The sequence below is a fragment of the Mesocricetus auratus genome, unplaced genomic scaffold, assembly GCF_017639785.1.
Source record: "Mesocricetus auratus isolate SY011 unplaced genomic scaffold, BCM_Maur_2.0 Super-Scaffold_100006, whole genome shotgun sequence".
Classification (NCBI taxonomy): Eukaryota; Metazoa; Chordata; class Mammalia; order Rodentia; family Cricetidae; genus Mesocricetus; species Mesocricetus auratus.
This window is the reverse complement of record NW_024429190.1, coordinates 43,411,267-43,426,795: the sequence shown is the minus strand read 5'-3', so window position 1 is coordinate 43,426,795 and position 15,529 is coordinate 43,411,267. Positions and strand designations below refer to the sequence as shown.

The 15,529-nt window shown below is 46.8% G+C and overlaps 1 long non-coding RNA gene across 1 annotated transcript in view; it reads left to right on the top strand.

Annotated features, from left to right (window-relative positions):
• The first annotated feature begins 6,390 nt into the window (after positions 1-6,390).
• Positions 6,391-15,529, top strand: part of LOC110341691 — a 40,619-nt gene continuing 31,480 nt past the window's right edge. The window contains exon 1 of the long non-coding RNA XR_002383668.2: positions 6,391-6,464. This is a non-coding gene — a long non-coding RNA (uncharacterized LOC110341691). The remainder of the gene's footprint in view (positions 6,465-15,529) is intronic.

Here is a 15,529-nt window from a genome sequence, read left to right as displayed (position 1 = left end):
ATGATGGGCTCTGGTTAGGTCCATTCCAGGGTTCAAAGAGTCACATTTTGCAGAGGTTTAAAAAGGCAATTGTAAGGATTCAGGCATTATACTGGCCTGCCACCTGTCACCTGGCAGAATGCACTCAGGCAGTACCCTGGTCAGTCCAGGGTTCCATGGCTGCTACATCACTACATCACTACGAAGTCTGCACCCAGGTGCAAAGAGCTCTTTAAAAGAAAACCTCCACCCACTCATCTCCTTCCCACAGTTCCCCTGGGGCAGACAGGACTTTTCCTGTCTCCCTCTTCTCTTCTGTCCTCTCTCTCTGTCTCTGTCTCTTTGCCTCTTTTCTCTCTCCCTTTCTAATAAAACTTCTCACTTAAGCTCTGTCTGCCTGGCATGCTTGTCCCTTGCCCACCATGGAATCCACCAAGGTCCCCTCCCCATTTCATTATAATAGCAATCCCATAAGGCCACCATATTTCTCATCAGGTCCAACTGGGGCAAGGATGTATCCTGACATACTTCCTGTCTGCCTTCCTCCTGCCTAATGTGATCAAGCACATCTGGTGCAGTCGGGTCAAACTTTGGCTCTCACAGTTTCCTTAGTTGTAGCATGTATAGGATCTGTAACATTTTCAAATTTAACCAGAGTTATTGGGAGGAAGGGCTTCCTGGGGGATGTCCTTCTGTATGCTGTGAATATATGTTTCTCTTATTGGTTGATGAATAAAGCTGTTTTGGCCAATGAACAGACAGGATATAGCCAGGCGGGAAGTAGAGATGGGGCTACAGGAATAGGAGAATTCTGAGAGGAGGAACACAGAGAGCGAGTCCTCAGAGAGATGCCATGTAGCTACCGGGAAGGTAGGACATCCAGTCATTCTCTGGTAAGCCAAAATCACCTGGAAACACATAGATTAATAGTTATGGATTAATAATTAAGAGAGAGTTAGCCAGTAAGAAGCCTAAGCCATCAGTCAAACAGTTTATAATTAACATACGCCTCAGTGTGCTTTTTTGGGACTAAATGGCTGCAGGACAGAAACTTGTGTTCACAAGGGCTGAGCAGCAGACAAGACTGACACAAAAAAACAAGAAACCCATTATTAAAGGGCACATAAAGATCTTTTGAGCTTGGACTAGGAAGGAAAGTTGTACATATTTTTTGTTCCCAAGATGAAATATCTGAGATAAACTACTCAAAAAAAAAAAAAAAAAAAAGGAAAGCCATAGAGGCCAGGCCAGGCATGTGGCCTGGAAATCCACGGAGCCCAGGCACATGGTGAGAGCCATGGAGGCCTGGAGACAGCATTTTGTGAAAGTCAAGCCTGGATTTTGTGGGAGAACCCAAGATGTTGGCAATGCCAGAGCCATGGGATACCTGCCAAGGAAATCTACCTACAGGGGAGCAACCAGTCCAAGAGAAAGCCTTGTGTTGCAGTCAACCAAGCTGGGGGCAATGGGAGACCTAAGAGCCTCTTGACAATGGACATAATGCTACTTGGTTTGGAGTTTGCCCAGCTGGGTTTCAGTCTTGCTTCGGTCTAGTATTTCATCCCTATACTCTGCTTCTTCCCCTTTGGAATGGTGATGTATATTCTGTGCCATTGTATATTGGAAATATCTAATTTGTGTTTTGAATTTGATTTTACAGAAGGTTACAATTAAGAGATTGCTTTGAGACTTAGAAGAGGATTGGACTTTTAAATAGTGTTGAGACTGGGAAAAACTACGGGAACTTTTGAGTTTGAGCTGAATACATTTTGCATTATGATACAGCTGCACGTCTATAAGGGCCAGGGAGTAGGGTGTGGTGGGTGGAATGAAAATGACCTCCACAGGCTCATACTTAGATGCTTGGTCCATAGTTGGTGAAACTGTTTTAGGAAGAATTAGGATGTGTGGCCTTGTTGTAGGAGGCTTTGAAGTTTCAAAAGCCCATGCTGAGCCCAGCCCCAGCCCCTGGCCCAGGCCCATTCTCTCTCTCTCTCTGCCTCCTGCCTGTGAATTGGATGTAAGTATGAGCTCTCAGCTAATACTCCAGTACCAGGCCTGTCTTCCTGTTGCCGTGCTTCCCAACATGGCGGTCATGAACTCACCCTCAGAAACTGTAGGCAAGCCCCTCATTAAATGCTTTCTTTTGTAAGTTTTTTGGACATGGTATTTTTTTCATATCAGTAGGAAGGTAACTAAGACAATTAGTCACAAAATTTTAGAGATACATGGGCTTCAGGGTTATCTTTCTAAGTGTGCTTATGTTTTCCAGGACTGGCTTTGGAGGATGTGGGGCCTGGAACCACGTCCAAAAGATACCTAACTAGTGTGATCTTTGCTGCATATCTGAGGGATACTGGAATTTGACTATCAGGAGCTTTAAAAATATTCCAAGACAAGTATCCTATTCCACAGGTTCTGATGTCCAAGGTAAACTAATATTATGATGTTTAAAATTCTTTATGTTTCCTCTCACTTTCTTTTCCTCAGTTCTCCTCTGCCTGGTGGCTTTCACACACACTGAGGTCAGCTACTGAGTGCTTCCCACTGGAATGCTGACTGATCTCGTGCAGGTTTTGCGCAGATGACTGTAGCCACAGTGAGTTCATTTGTGCAACAGCCTTGACATGCCCAGGAGATAGTATTTCACAGGCCTCTTCCTCCAGCCCTTACATTGTTTCTCTCCTTCCTTCTCTCTGACGTTCCCGGAGAGTCACATGGGGTGTGTGTGTGTGTGTGTGTGTGTGTGTGTGTGTGTGTGTGTGTGTGTGTGTGTGTGTGTGTGTGGTTGATGTAGCTCTCCCGTTCAAGGCTGAGCACTCAACAGTCATACTTTTCTCAGCACTTTGACCATTTATGAATCATTGTGTTAATTTCTACCCACTGCAGAAAGAAGTTCTCCTGACCTGGGTGGAGCCATCCTACTCTGTGGGTATAAATGTAAATATTTAGAAGGCAGTTTAACAGCATGCCCATTTATCAGAACAACAGTAATAGGTTCCTTCCTAGGGTCTATGACCTCCAGAACTGTGGGCTTCCGGTCAGGTTTACAGTACTGCCATGAAGTCTCTCCTGTGGAGCAAGCCTCAGATCCAATCAGAAAGTGACTGGTTACCTCTATAACCTTCATGCCACTATTGTACCAATGGGCACTTGGGTATTACACAGGGTTTGTCACTGGGTAAGACCACTGATGCCTCTTTTTATTCCTTCAGAAGTCTGTGTAGCACCTTCTAGCTTGGGGGGGCATTTACAGGTTAATTTCAGTTTGAAGTCTCTGTCACGCAGTTGAGGGCACGTTGGAGCAAGGACCTTCCATATAGCATTAACTCTTCCTAAAATCTGAGCTGAAAGGGAACCTCTAACCAGATGCCTCGGGTCTCCTGGGAGGGCCTTTAAGAGCCGTAGGAGGATGTAGGGAGGCTAAGGGATGCTGCAGGCCCGCCCCTCCTGTTCAACCTGAACGTCTCTACCTCTATCTGTCCTCTCTGTTGAGCTCACTGCTCTTGTCACAAAAAGACGGAGAAGGTACATGCTGTCAAGTGAAGTTTAAAAGCCACCCGCCTCCTCAAAATGAGGTTTTAAAAAATGACTTATCCTTTCTAGCATTTTCATTTTATAAATAAGGAAGCTGCAGCAGCTAAGTTCTGATGACTTGATGAGCGGGAGCTGACAGCTGAGTTCCCCATCACCACCCCCCTTCCTCGGTTCCTGCTACAGCGTCAGCAGACACCGCCACTGATACTCAGTCTGCGCAGGTTATGAAAGACAGGACTTTTTGAGGCGTTCTTCTCTGTAAGACAGGAATTGTCCGGGCTACCTCACCATCTAGGGGCCTCATGGAAGGAATGCCATAGGGCTCTACACCCCAGCCATAAAGAAAAATAGTACAATACAATTGAAAATCATGGAGGCCTGTGACTTGATCAGGCTTGATCAGGCTTCTCATTCTATAAGCTCTATTGCCACCCATGGGCGGCCATAACAGTCTAGGGCCCCACAGAACTGTTACTATGGGAAGGATAACCCTGAAAGCGTTTTGACCTCTGCTTTGCTTGGGGCCTCTCTGAGCCAGAGGCTGTAGCAAGTTGATTTGTTTCTAAGGGCAGTTTGCCTGGGCCCTTGTTGCCTGCCTAGTGTTCTTTTTCTGTATTTGTTATTACGCAGTTTCAGAAGACTCTTTAGCTTGTGTCAGATGGTCCAGTGTTCGAGTTCCTAATTCTTCTACCTCCTTTTCTGTCCAAGTATGGCTCTGTCTAGGGTTCCATGCTATGCCTCTTCATCAATGTTTGTGACATTGTCTAACCTTAAAGGCTGGGTCAATGGATGCAGGACTCACTATCAGATCAGTCTGGGCAGCAGTCTGTTTCTTTTTCTTTTCTTTTCTTTTCTTTTTTTGTGGTTTTTTGAGACAGGGTTATTCTGTATAGCTCTGGCTGTCCTGGAACTAACTCTATAGACCAGGCTGGCCTCGAACTCAGAGATCCACCTGCTTCTGCTTCCTAACCCTAGCCCAAATGCTAGGATTAAAGTCATGCACCACCACTGCCTGGCTTATTCTTTTCTAACAAGGTTTTGTTTGTCTTGTTTTACAGACAAAGCTGGTCTGGAATTCACTGTGTAACCCACGCTGGCCTTGAACTCATGTTTCTTTTGTCTCAGTCTCCCAAACATGAGCAATACAACTGTGACTACTCCTTCCCAGTGAGAAGACGTAGTGCTGTTTCCATGGGAGCTCTGAAGCATCCTCAGTGGGATGACAGCGGTATGTGGGGTACGTACCCCGTGAGGTGGGGTTACCTACGAGACACATGGCCCACAATTGCCTGCTTTAAGCACTGGGCCTGCTGCCTTTCTACTGTCTCGTTCGGGAGCTGGGGCCAGCACTCTAGACTGTGTCAGCTCTGAACTTTGACAAGTCCCTGCACTTTCTGTCTGGTCTGAATAGTAGGAAATCCTTTAAGCCAAGGTGACCCGCATCTTTGTTTCTAAGGAGAATGAAGAAAAATAAAGGCAAGAAAGGAGCTGAAAGGCCTGCACTCAGGAGGAAGGTCGCCCAAGAGCCTGAGAGGGACCCTCCTGAAGATGAAACAGTTCAGAGTCTTGCCTCTCAGAGTTTTTGTTCCCAGCTTTCTTCCAATGTGGATGAGGGGAAAGGAGACAGAGGAGGTTCCTGGAGGACCTTGAAGAAGATCTATTCACCACATTGTCCAGTAAGAATTTCAATTCTCAGCCAGGCAATGGTGGCATACGCCTATAATACCAGCACTGGGAAGGCAGAGGCAGGTGTATCTGAGTGAGTTCGAGGCCAGCCTGGTCTACAAAGAAAATTCCAGGACAGCACTGCTACCCAGAGAAACCCTGTCTTGAAAAAACAAAGAAAGAAAAAGAATTTCATTTGCAGAAGTCAAGCAAATAAAGGAAATGAAATCATTCAACCAGGCAGCTTTACAGCAAAGGATGTGTCTACTGTGCAGTTATTTACTGTGACAAGGACAAAGAAACAAGAGCTGACAGATAAGAACACAGTACGATGGAATCCACAGATCCATCCATGGTCAGAAAAGGAGCCTTCAGGATTGTGTGGTCAACAGAGTGGTCACTGGTGGCTCACGATTTTCATTTAAGTATGCCTGGAGGAATTCACGTGAATGGAAGTACAGAAGAAGCTAAGGGGTTGGAGGGGACAGCAGGAAGAATGACCTCAGGGACAACAGAGAAGTAGAAACTACTTGAGAGGGAGTTTGAAGTTTAGACCGTCTGTGGCCATGGGGAAAATGGCACCTGCTTGTGCTGAATGCAAGAGCTGACCTTGAACACTACTGAAAATCCTAGTGAGGTCTAGGGCGGCGCTCTCTTTTCCGAGACTGGATCTCCAGTTACAATCCACTCATCGCATCCTCTCCACTGGCTCGACTGTGCAGTAGAGTAGCCCTTCCATTTGGCTTGTCCAGCTGCTTCTCAGATGCCAGCCAAATCATGAAACCAAACTTCTTGAGAATCACTTCTGGCACGTTTCCTCTCTGAATTGATTTTATTAGTTACAACATTTTATCTAAACCATCCCCCCCCCTTTTTTTTCTAGCTTGGAATAGGTAGCAGTTTGTACTATTTCCTTCTTGTGTACTATTCTACTAATCACTTCCAGCTTCTACTACACAGTCGGTGTCATCAGCCACCTTTGTGAGATTTGATGTCTGAAGACTACACATACACTTTAAGATGCGTTGTATGCACTGTGCTGTATGTTCTGTTTGTACTTCTATTGAACACTTAAACAAACTACTGAATCTCTGCCTGTAAAAACCCTATAATAGCAGAGAAATATGCATGAGTTGGTGTGGGTGTGGGTGTGGTCTATACAGTCACTGAATAATGAGCCACTTGCCGTACACCACTCTCCGTGGGAGATGAAAGCTGAAACACACAGCCCTATTTGCTAAGCATATTACAATCAAATGGACAGAGACTCTGATCATTACCAGGTAAGTCTCAAATTAGAAAAACAATTGACTTTAGAGCCAACAGCATTGATGTCAAACACTTTTGTCTTATCGAAATTTTCTAATGATGGCTGTAAATTAAGCCTCCCTTCCATAGATCGTCATGTGAGCTGTATCCGGGGTACAACTCTGGGTGGGATAGTTTATTAATATAGTTAAATTTACTGGAACATTTATGAGGGCTTAGTTTTCTGTTGTGTGACAGACTAGTCCAGACCAGGCACCTTAGAAGTGAAATTTAGTTCTAACAGGATTTAGATAATTAAAAGGCAGCTGTGGAGAGATAGAAGGCAGAAATGTTATGATATGTGGCAGTCAGGGAGTGGGGGCTTCGTGGGTCCCATGGTGGACCTGTGAGGGGAAAACTTGCCATCAGTTAGAACTTATGTGGAAAGTTTTATTGGGGGGAGGGAAGCAAGTGGGAAAAGGGAAGGGAGAGAGGAGAGGGGACAGGGGAGAGAAGGAGAGAGAGAGAGAGAGAGAGAGAGAGCTACTTCCTCAGGAAACAGCAGAAAGAGAAAGTGGGAATGGGCAGAACTTGTGTCTTAAAGGGACCTTCACATCTTCAGACAGAGGGTACTACCTGCTATGTGTGCAGGGGTGATGTACTCTACCAAGTCCCCAAGGGCCAGGGCCAGGTTTGCCTGGAAGATAACAGGAAAGAAAGAGAGGCTTGATTTGACCTTAGGTGGGACAGGGTATCTTCATCACTCACGTGTGTGGATGGCCAAATTGCCTACAGAGAGAATAAATGAGTTGCAGCCCTTATAGAGGCAGAAAGACTTTCATAGTCTGCAAGGGAAGCTGGGAAGTGTAGCCTTTCAGCAGGAAACTATCAATTGTGGAGGTGAGAAGTCCATGGCTGAAGGCTGCATGTATCTGGAGAGGGCTAATATGCATGTGGCTCTTCATCTTCTTAAAAAGTCACAAGTTCCAACACAGGGTTCCACCTCTATGGTTTCCTCTAAGCCAGACTGCCTCCCAAGAGTCTTACCCTGCCCCCAAATATCAGCATCCTATGAATTTTGGGACTTTCTACAGCATGAGCTTTGGAGAACACTATTCAAAGCACAGCATATATATTCCTGTAGGATGAATAATAAAAGACACAGAGACAGACAATGGGGAATGTCTTTCTGTATGCTGTGAATATATATTTCTCTTATTGTTTCAGCCAATGGACAGGCAGGATGTAGTCAGGCAGGAAGTATAGGCAGGGTTACTAGACTAGGAAAATTTGGGGAACAGGATTTCGGAGAGTGAGTTGCAAGAGAAGCCCTGTAGCTGCCAAGAAAGCAAGATGCTCAGGCATTACTGGTAAGCCAATGCCATGTGGAGATAAACAGATTAATAGAAATGGGTTAATAATTAAGAAAGAGCTAGCCAATAAGAAGCCTAAGCCATCCGTCAAACAGTTTATAATTAGCATAAGCCTCTCCATGTTTATTTGGGACTAAACGCTGTGAAACCAGATGGGACAGAAACTTCAGTCCACACACAGATATTGGGGATCAGGCTTCAAGCTGCAGATCAGAGAAGCAAAGCAGTCAAGTCCGTAGATTTTATCTCTACCAAGCTGAAATGGTAATCCTGTCTCCAAGAATGCTCAGAGGCAATAGCTCTGAATTCCTGTCTCTTCCTCCTTTTATTCCTTTAGAAAAAGGCATATCTCAGGTATATCCTTCTGTCTCTACCTCTCTAGTGCTGGGATTAAAGGTGTGTGGTTCAAGGTGCTGGGATCAATGGTGTGAACTCAGAGAGATCCGTCTGCCTGTCTCGGGTTCTGGGATTAAAGGTGTATATCACCACTGCCTAGCTCTATAGCTAACTAGTTTGGCTGACTTTGTTTTCTGATACTTCAGGCAATCTTTATTAAATCATAAATAATATATCGCCACCGTTTCTGGTGAGAGGAACTAGAATTAAAAAGCAAGTAAGACATAGTTCTGATTCTCAGGCCTCTGGATATCTGGTAGGAAGAACAAGCTGCAAACACAGAGTTCCTAGCAGGCACGATGGTGCAGAGCAGGCCCTAGAGAACAGCCGCCTGCCGCACACCACGTATGTGATGTTCTGTTGCTGATGCTGTACCAACGATCTTGGCAGTGGGGCGAGGACTTGCCTCTCGAACGTTCTCCTGATCTCCTGTTCAGAGTGCGGAGTAGTAGCTCCAATGTGCTGGGGTCCGAGGCCCCAGCAAAGCTGAAGGGCTCCGCACAGCAGGACTTCCCGTCTGGGCTGCTGCACATGCCTTCTTGCTGTGTTTTCTTCTAGTCGTCATCGGGAACCAGGAAGGGTAGCTTGGCTTTTCTCCTCTGATAAAGCTGTTGATACCCATCCTGGTTCACTATGCAGCTGGGAGGGGGCCAAGAAACCCATTAAGAGCTTCTAGTTGTCTTTAGAATAAAATTCAACCTTTCTTCAAGGCTGGCCCTGATCTCTGTCCCTCCCCGACCCCCAACCCCCCCCCCCCCCCCCGCTCCTGCCATGGTTCTTTTGAGCGGCAGCCAGGCTTGATCCTTGTGGTTTCTTCAGAAGCATCACCTGCAGGCTCGTCTCCAACCTCTGTGCCTTGTCTTCCTTGGGCCCAAAGTACTCTCCCTCCTAAACTATGTCTGCCAGATCTGCATCAGTCTCCGGCCCTTGGCTTCTAGGTCATTTCCTTGGGCAAATCCCTGCTGACCTCAGAGATAAGGTGCCTCCTAGATGACCCAGGACATATCTCAGTCCCCATCAAATGTCAGAGGGACTCTTCCCTCTTCTCTTCTGTAACCTGCAGAGGGAGGGCACAGACCACATCTGTTTGGCTGGCTTTTGTCTTCCCAGGACCTGGCAGATAATTTGGTGGGTGCAGGGCCAGCTTTTTGGGCAGGTGATCTGTGTAGTCAGCAGGGAACTCATGTGCAGCAAGGTGGGTTTAATGCCTGGCTTAGTGTTGTTGTCTCGAAAATGTTTGTGTTTCAAACAAGGAACCCCATGTGTTTTCATTTTGTACTGAGCCTCAGATATTATGCAGCTGGTATGTGGACTAGTAAATGAACTAGTATATACAATATATTATATATATATATTTTATTTATACACATATTCTTGTAGTATATCAAATCAATAAGTGGGCAGGAGAGACCACTCGTTGAGTAAAGATGCCGACAATTTGTTTGGTAATGCCTTTTATTTTTTTAAGAGGAGGGGAGTCTTACTCTGTAGTTCTGGCTATCCTGGAAGTCTCTGTAGCACAGGCTAACCTTAACTCCATGGTGATCCTCCTGCTTCATCATCCCCTGTGCTGGGATTACAAGTGTGAGCCACCAAACCAGTCTGGGGACAACAGGAGTCCAAATGGTGGAAGGAGAGATCTGGCTCCCAAAAGTGCCATGGTACCTACATCTTCATGTACACACACATTCACACACACATACACCACACACACACATACACATTCACACACACACATACACACCACACACACACACATTCACACACACACATACACACCACACACACACATTCACACACACATACACACACACACATACACCCACACATACACACATTCACACACACATACACACACACACACACACACCACACACACACACACACACACACACACACACACACCAAGCAACGGGAATGTAAAAGCAAAAATTAAAAGCAAGGCAATATTTGAAATAATTATGTGCTATTTGTTCTGTGAGATGCATTTTCATTAAAAATTTCGTTTTGTATGACCACAACCTTCATGAATTATAAAGAAAAGCAAGTGTGTGTCTGGAATGATTTACTTAGCCTCGGGTCTAAGTTAGAAGGTAGGATGGGTATGGTGGCATACCATATCAGAGTCCCTTCACTTGGGAAGAGGATCAGAACAGCTAGAAGTGTTAGCAGGCTACAGGAAACCCTGTGAAAAACAAAAAAGCCAAAGGACACCGTCTGCAAATTGTAGTTAATGCCATGTAGATGTCAACCTCCATGCTAAGCAAGAGTGTCTGTTTGGGTGACAAGAGCAGTACGAGAAGAGAGTGGCTACCCCAGGTAAGACTGGGTCTGGGTGTTCCATTATCAAGAGCTTTGAGTCTGCAAAGCCCTGAGGGACCTCATGCTAAGCTTTGCAAGGGCAGTTAGTGTGAGTGTGTCAGTCACTTTGATCTGCTGTAACACAATTCCAGTCTAGAGCCTCTGTGTGTGTGTGTGTGTGTGTGTGTGTGTGTGTGTGTCCATATCACAGTACTTGAAAGGCTGAGGCAAGAGGATTACAAGTTGGAAGCTAACGTAGGTTGTATAGCAATATCTTGTCTAAAACAAACAGAACCACCAGCAAGGACTACAAAAGCATACAGACTGTGTGGCTAAAATCTACCAACTTAGTTCTCACAGTTCTGAGAAGTCAGGGAAGATCCAGGCATCAGCAGCCTTGGTGTCTGCCTCCTCCTCTCACTCGGGTAGTATTTTCTCACTGGGTCTTTTCTTGGTGTGTGCTGTGCTCCTTTGGGTCTCATTAAACATTCAGACTACATAAGAGAGTCTTTTTTAAATGGATCCCTGAGTTATCACCATCACGTCCAATGGGACAATGGTTGGCTTTACTATCTATTTTTTTTACTTATTTATTAATTAATTTTCTTGCCTGAATGTTTGTCTTTATGACACATGCATGTGTGGTGCCCACAGAAGCCAGAAGAGGTTGTCAGGTTCTCTGGAACTGAAATTACTGACAGTTGTGAGCTGTCATGTGGGTGCTGGGAATCAAACCCAGGTCCTTCCTCTGGAAGAGAAGCAAGTGCTCTTAAGCCCTGGGCTATCTCTCCCACTCCTTGCATGGAGAAGGCAGCTCATTTCAGCGTGGAAGGTTTAAATGTGGATTCCAACACAGCCAGGCCCAGAGTCCCTACAACATGTGAGATGCTTATTTTTTTTTCTTACTGCTGCACATCAGAAGTGTCCAGGACAGGGTCTGTCTGCCCTCATCCCTTCTCTGCAACCTCTCTCAGACAGATCCTGGCTTCCCCAGCTCTACAGCAGGAGATGGGAAGGTTTCACATCAGGTACTCAATTCTGCTGAAAGCCATTCCACTCTGGGAATGTAGAAGCCATGCCCAGAGCCCCATTGGCTGCCCGTGAGCCGCCCAGAGCCCCATTGACTGCCTGTGAACCGCCCAGAGCCTCATTGGCTGCCCGTGAGCCGCCCAGAGCCCCATTGGCTGCCCGTGAGCCGTCCAGAGCCCCATTGGCTGCCCGTGAGCCGCCCAGAGCCCCATTGGCTGTCCGTGAGCCGCCCAGAGCCCCATTGGCTGTCCGTGAGCCGCCCAGAGCCCCATTGGCTGCCCGTGAGCCCACCATTCTTTTATGTGTGTGCAGCTGTCTTTGTCCTTACAGTCGTTCACTCTCCTTCTTGCCACTGTTTCTTGGTTTCCCTACTTAATGCCTGGCCATCTCTAAAGAAGCTGAACTCTGCCCTCCCAGAGCTCTGTCACCCTGCACCCTACGTTCTGCACAGTCATGGCTCTCCACCCTGTGCGTTCTCACAGCTTCTGACTTCCCGTGTCCCGGCCCGCTGGGCTATCATCATCTACTTCCTTGTTTGCTTTTCTGGGATTTCAGAGTTCTTTAAGGGCTTTGCCTCTTCAGCATCAGGTACATCTGGGACATGATGTTAGTGAAAGGTAGAAGGGATGAATGATTAAGGGAACGAACCTCTCATTCTTCCCAAATGGTCTTTTAGAGATTAGTGCTTTTCTTGCCTGGGCACAGTGGAGGCCCCGTGGGTAGATAATGAGAGAGGATCAAGCGGTAGAAGTTTAGCTCTGGATTGTTGGTCCTTCTGCTTGGCCACATCCTAGTTAATTCCGCTCATAAAATAGGGATACTGCTTGGGATTTCCAGACTGCCTGCATTTGTTGGCCTGTCTTCACCCTGTCTTAAGGGCGTTGGTGATAGGAAGGAGGGGAGGGAACAGGTCTTCCTACTGATTGTAGCTCCTGCCATGTTGCCATCATCCCTCCCTCAGAGACATCCACAATTATGGAAGGTCAGATGTGGCTGTAGAGTAGTTTACATGATGGAAGTCATGAACTCTGTGGCCTGCTTTGGCCAAGTACGAGGTTGGGGCAGACCCCTATCCTTGGAGGAAACAGATGTGGTGCTTGGCTTGAGAGTTAAAAGTCTATGACCGTGGTACATGCCTTTAATCTAGGCACTTGGAGGGTAGGGGCAGAGGCAGGTGGATCTCTGTGTGTTTGAGGCTAGCCAGGGTTACATAGTGAGTCCCAGGACAGTCAGAAATATGTCGTAAGATCCATTTCAAGACATCCCCCCAAAAGTAATAATAATAAAATAAAAATTTAAAAGTCTATGAGTACATGCCTTTAGTTCTAGCACTAAGGAGGTAGAGGCAGGTGACTCTCTATGAGTCTAAGACCAGCCAAAGCACCCTAGAGTCTTTAAAGTTAAGAAAGGAAAGGTAAAGAAAGGCTACCAGAGGATCAGTACTGCAGACATCAGTAGACTGGAATGGCAGCCTGCTTCTGGGTGGGAACACTAAGTCCAAACAAGTTGCTTTCATGAAAATGTCAAGTTGATACTGGGAGGTTTTCAACTTGAGCTTTTCTGAAGCTGTTAGCCCTTCTTGAAGCTTCATGGGGCTAAGTATCAACCTTCCCTTTTTCAGCGAAGAAAATAGAGGTTACACAGCTTGTGGGGTGTTTGGGATATCCTGGTGTTAGTACCAGCAAGGTTAGTCTCCTAAGTCTACCTGACACTGTCCATCTTCCAGAATTTCTGTTCGGCATGTAGGAAGCAGATATGAAGGCCCTGTAAAGCCTTGAGGTTCCCTTGAGATACAAAGGGAAGCTATAGTTAAGCCATATGTATGGTTTTCAAGTTTTGATTCTTGGAAAACTAGCCATCCTTGGAGGGTCTGGAGCCCATAGGGTCGGGAAATAGGAGTGGGAAGCTGCAGTCTACAGTAGGGGAAGGGCTGGGAAGGAGACAAGACCCGAGAGGCTCACTGCGGGTGGGGAGTGATCCGGTGACATTCTGTCTTGGGGAAGGAGGCCAGTAGCCCAAGGCACAGTGGTCAGAGGACAGTACATGATTGGGCCAAGTCTACACCAATGTTGGCACCAGCTGGCACTCCCAAATATAACGCAGTAACTGGGGGTTATCAGGACACTGAACCTTGCCACAGGGCACAAGAGTCAGGGGCAGCAGCTGAGCTCTGACCCAGGGACAGGAATCTTCTCCTCCGCCAGAAAATGAGAAGGGCTCAAGACAGGTAAAGACACCGTCCTACAGGATGTGAGCCGGGATTTTTGGGCAGGATGTGTATGTGTGTGTGTGGGGGGGTGAAAGCACAAGGAAGGTGCCAAGGCGTGTGACTTCCTGCCTTTCGTCAGATGATTTTACACGTGTGAGTTCCAGTCTCGCCTACAGTCCTGTGAGGAGGAACCAGTTTCCATGCCTTATAGACATGGTCATAATTTACCAGAGGACCTGGAGCTAGTCTGACGCCGTGGACAAGGCTGAATCTGCCCACAGACCTGGTAGCCCCGTCCCCAATACACAGTTGGGACAGAAGATTCCCTGAGGGAACATAGGACACAAAAGTATGCCTGTCTTCTCTGGTAAAGTCCATGGCAGGATGACTAGACTTCTCCCACCCCGTGGTGTATCCCAGGCCCCTTACATTGTGCCTTGCTTGGAAAGGCTTGTCAGGGTTGCAGATGGGAGGGGCCATGGGAGACCATGGGGGAGGGGGCGTGCGGCAAGGACAAGGGGAAGGCCTGGGAGTAAGTGTGGTTAAGTTGCAATTAAGTGGAAGAGTAAATTACTCAGAATACCACAGTCCTCACCCATTCTGAAATGAATTTACGGTAATTCTAGATAAAAACACGACATTCGGAGACGACACTTAGAGATCTGGCGTGGGGTTGGTTTATTTTATTTTATATATGTGTTTTTTTTCTGACAGTTTCAGTATAATTCAGCACTTTCACTTTGGCAGATAGGCCTGACCTTTCTGTGGTCTGAGGACCGCTGACTCAACAGGAGGGTAAGCTATGGGGTGCACATGACCCAAAGCCAGCCTGGCAGTTCCCAGTGCTCGGGAGCCTCCTCGCTTGCACTCTGGAAATGTCTGAAACCTGAACCCAACCCGTAGCCCTTATGGAACTGGGTCTGGGCAGGGCGTTCACGAGTTAGAACCTTTTTTCAAAGAGGAATCCCGCCTCCCCCCCCGCAAGTTCATAAGAGGCAGAGAAGGGGCTGGTTTGGCTCCGTTCTTGCCCCTTTCTGTTTTACACGGGGCAGATGGTGAGTGGAAATGATGAAAAAGAGGAAGGAAGAGGAGGTGGGGGGAGGGTCTGCAGTAGGGTAGGCAGGCTCTGACTTCCCGGGGAAGACTCCGCTTCTTCCCGGAGCTCAAACTCAGACTTCCCTGGTATAGAAGAAGGCTATCTCTTCTAAACACTCACAGGAGAATTTTTCTTGGGGGTTCGTGTTCCTTTGAAAGCAAGCTATGAACCTGAATATTCCTCACCTGAAAACACCATTCCACCTTTCTCACCAAAACAAAAGACAGTACCTACCCCACCCCCAAGCCCCAAAGTGATGTTTCACACGCTTATCAGAACTCAAATCTGCTGTGCACACCAGGAAACAGTGCTAGTAAGCCAGCTGTAACCAAATCAGATCTTTCCCCTTGACTTCCATGGGTAAGACTCGGGACTTGCTGACGTCGAAGAAATGGCAGAGCAAGGTGTGGGCACCCTGCACCTGCCCTTTCGGAAGACAGGACGTTGCTAGCCTCAGTTTGGAATAAGGAGAATCTAGAATCAGTAGAGTTCCAGAGATCTGCGGGCCCAGAAGTGAGATGAGGTCACGATTTAGAACTTCATGTGGCCTCAGTATGATCCTGGTGGGTTCTATGCATTTTCCCCTCCAATGGATGCTGTGGATAAAAGAGAAGTTGCCAGAAATAATCCTTATTCTGAAAAGGGAAACACAAAAAGGAGGGGCTGGGGAGATGGCTCAGTCAGTAAAATACTTGC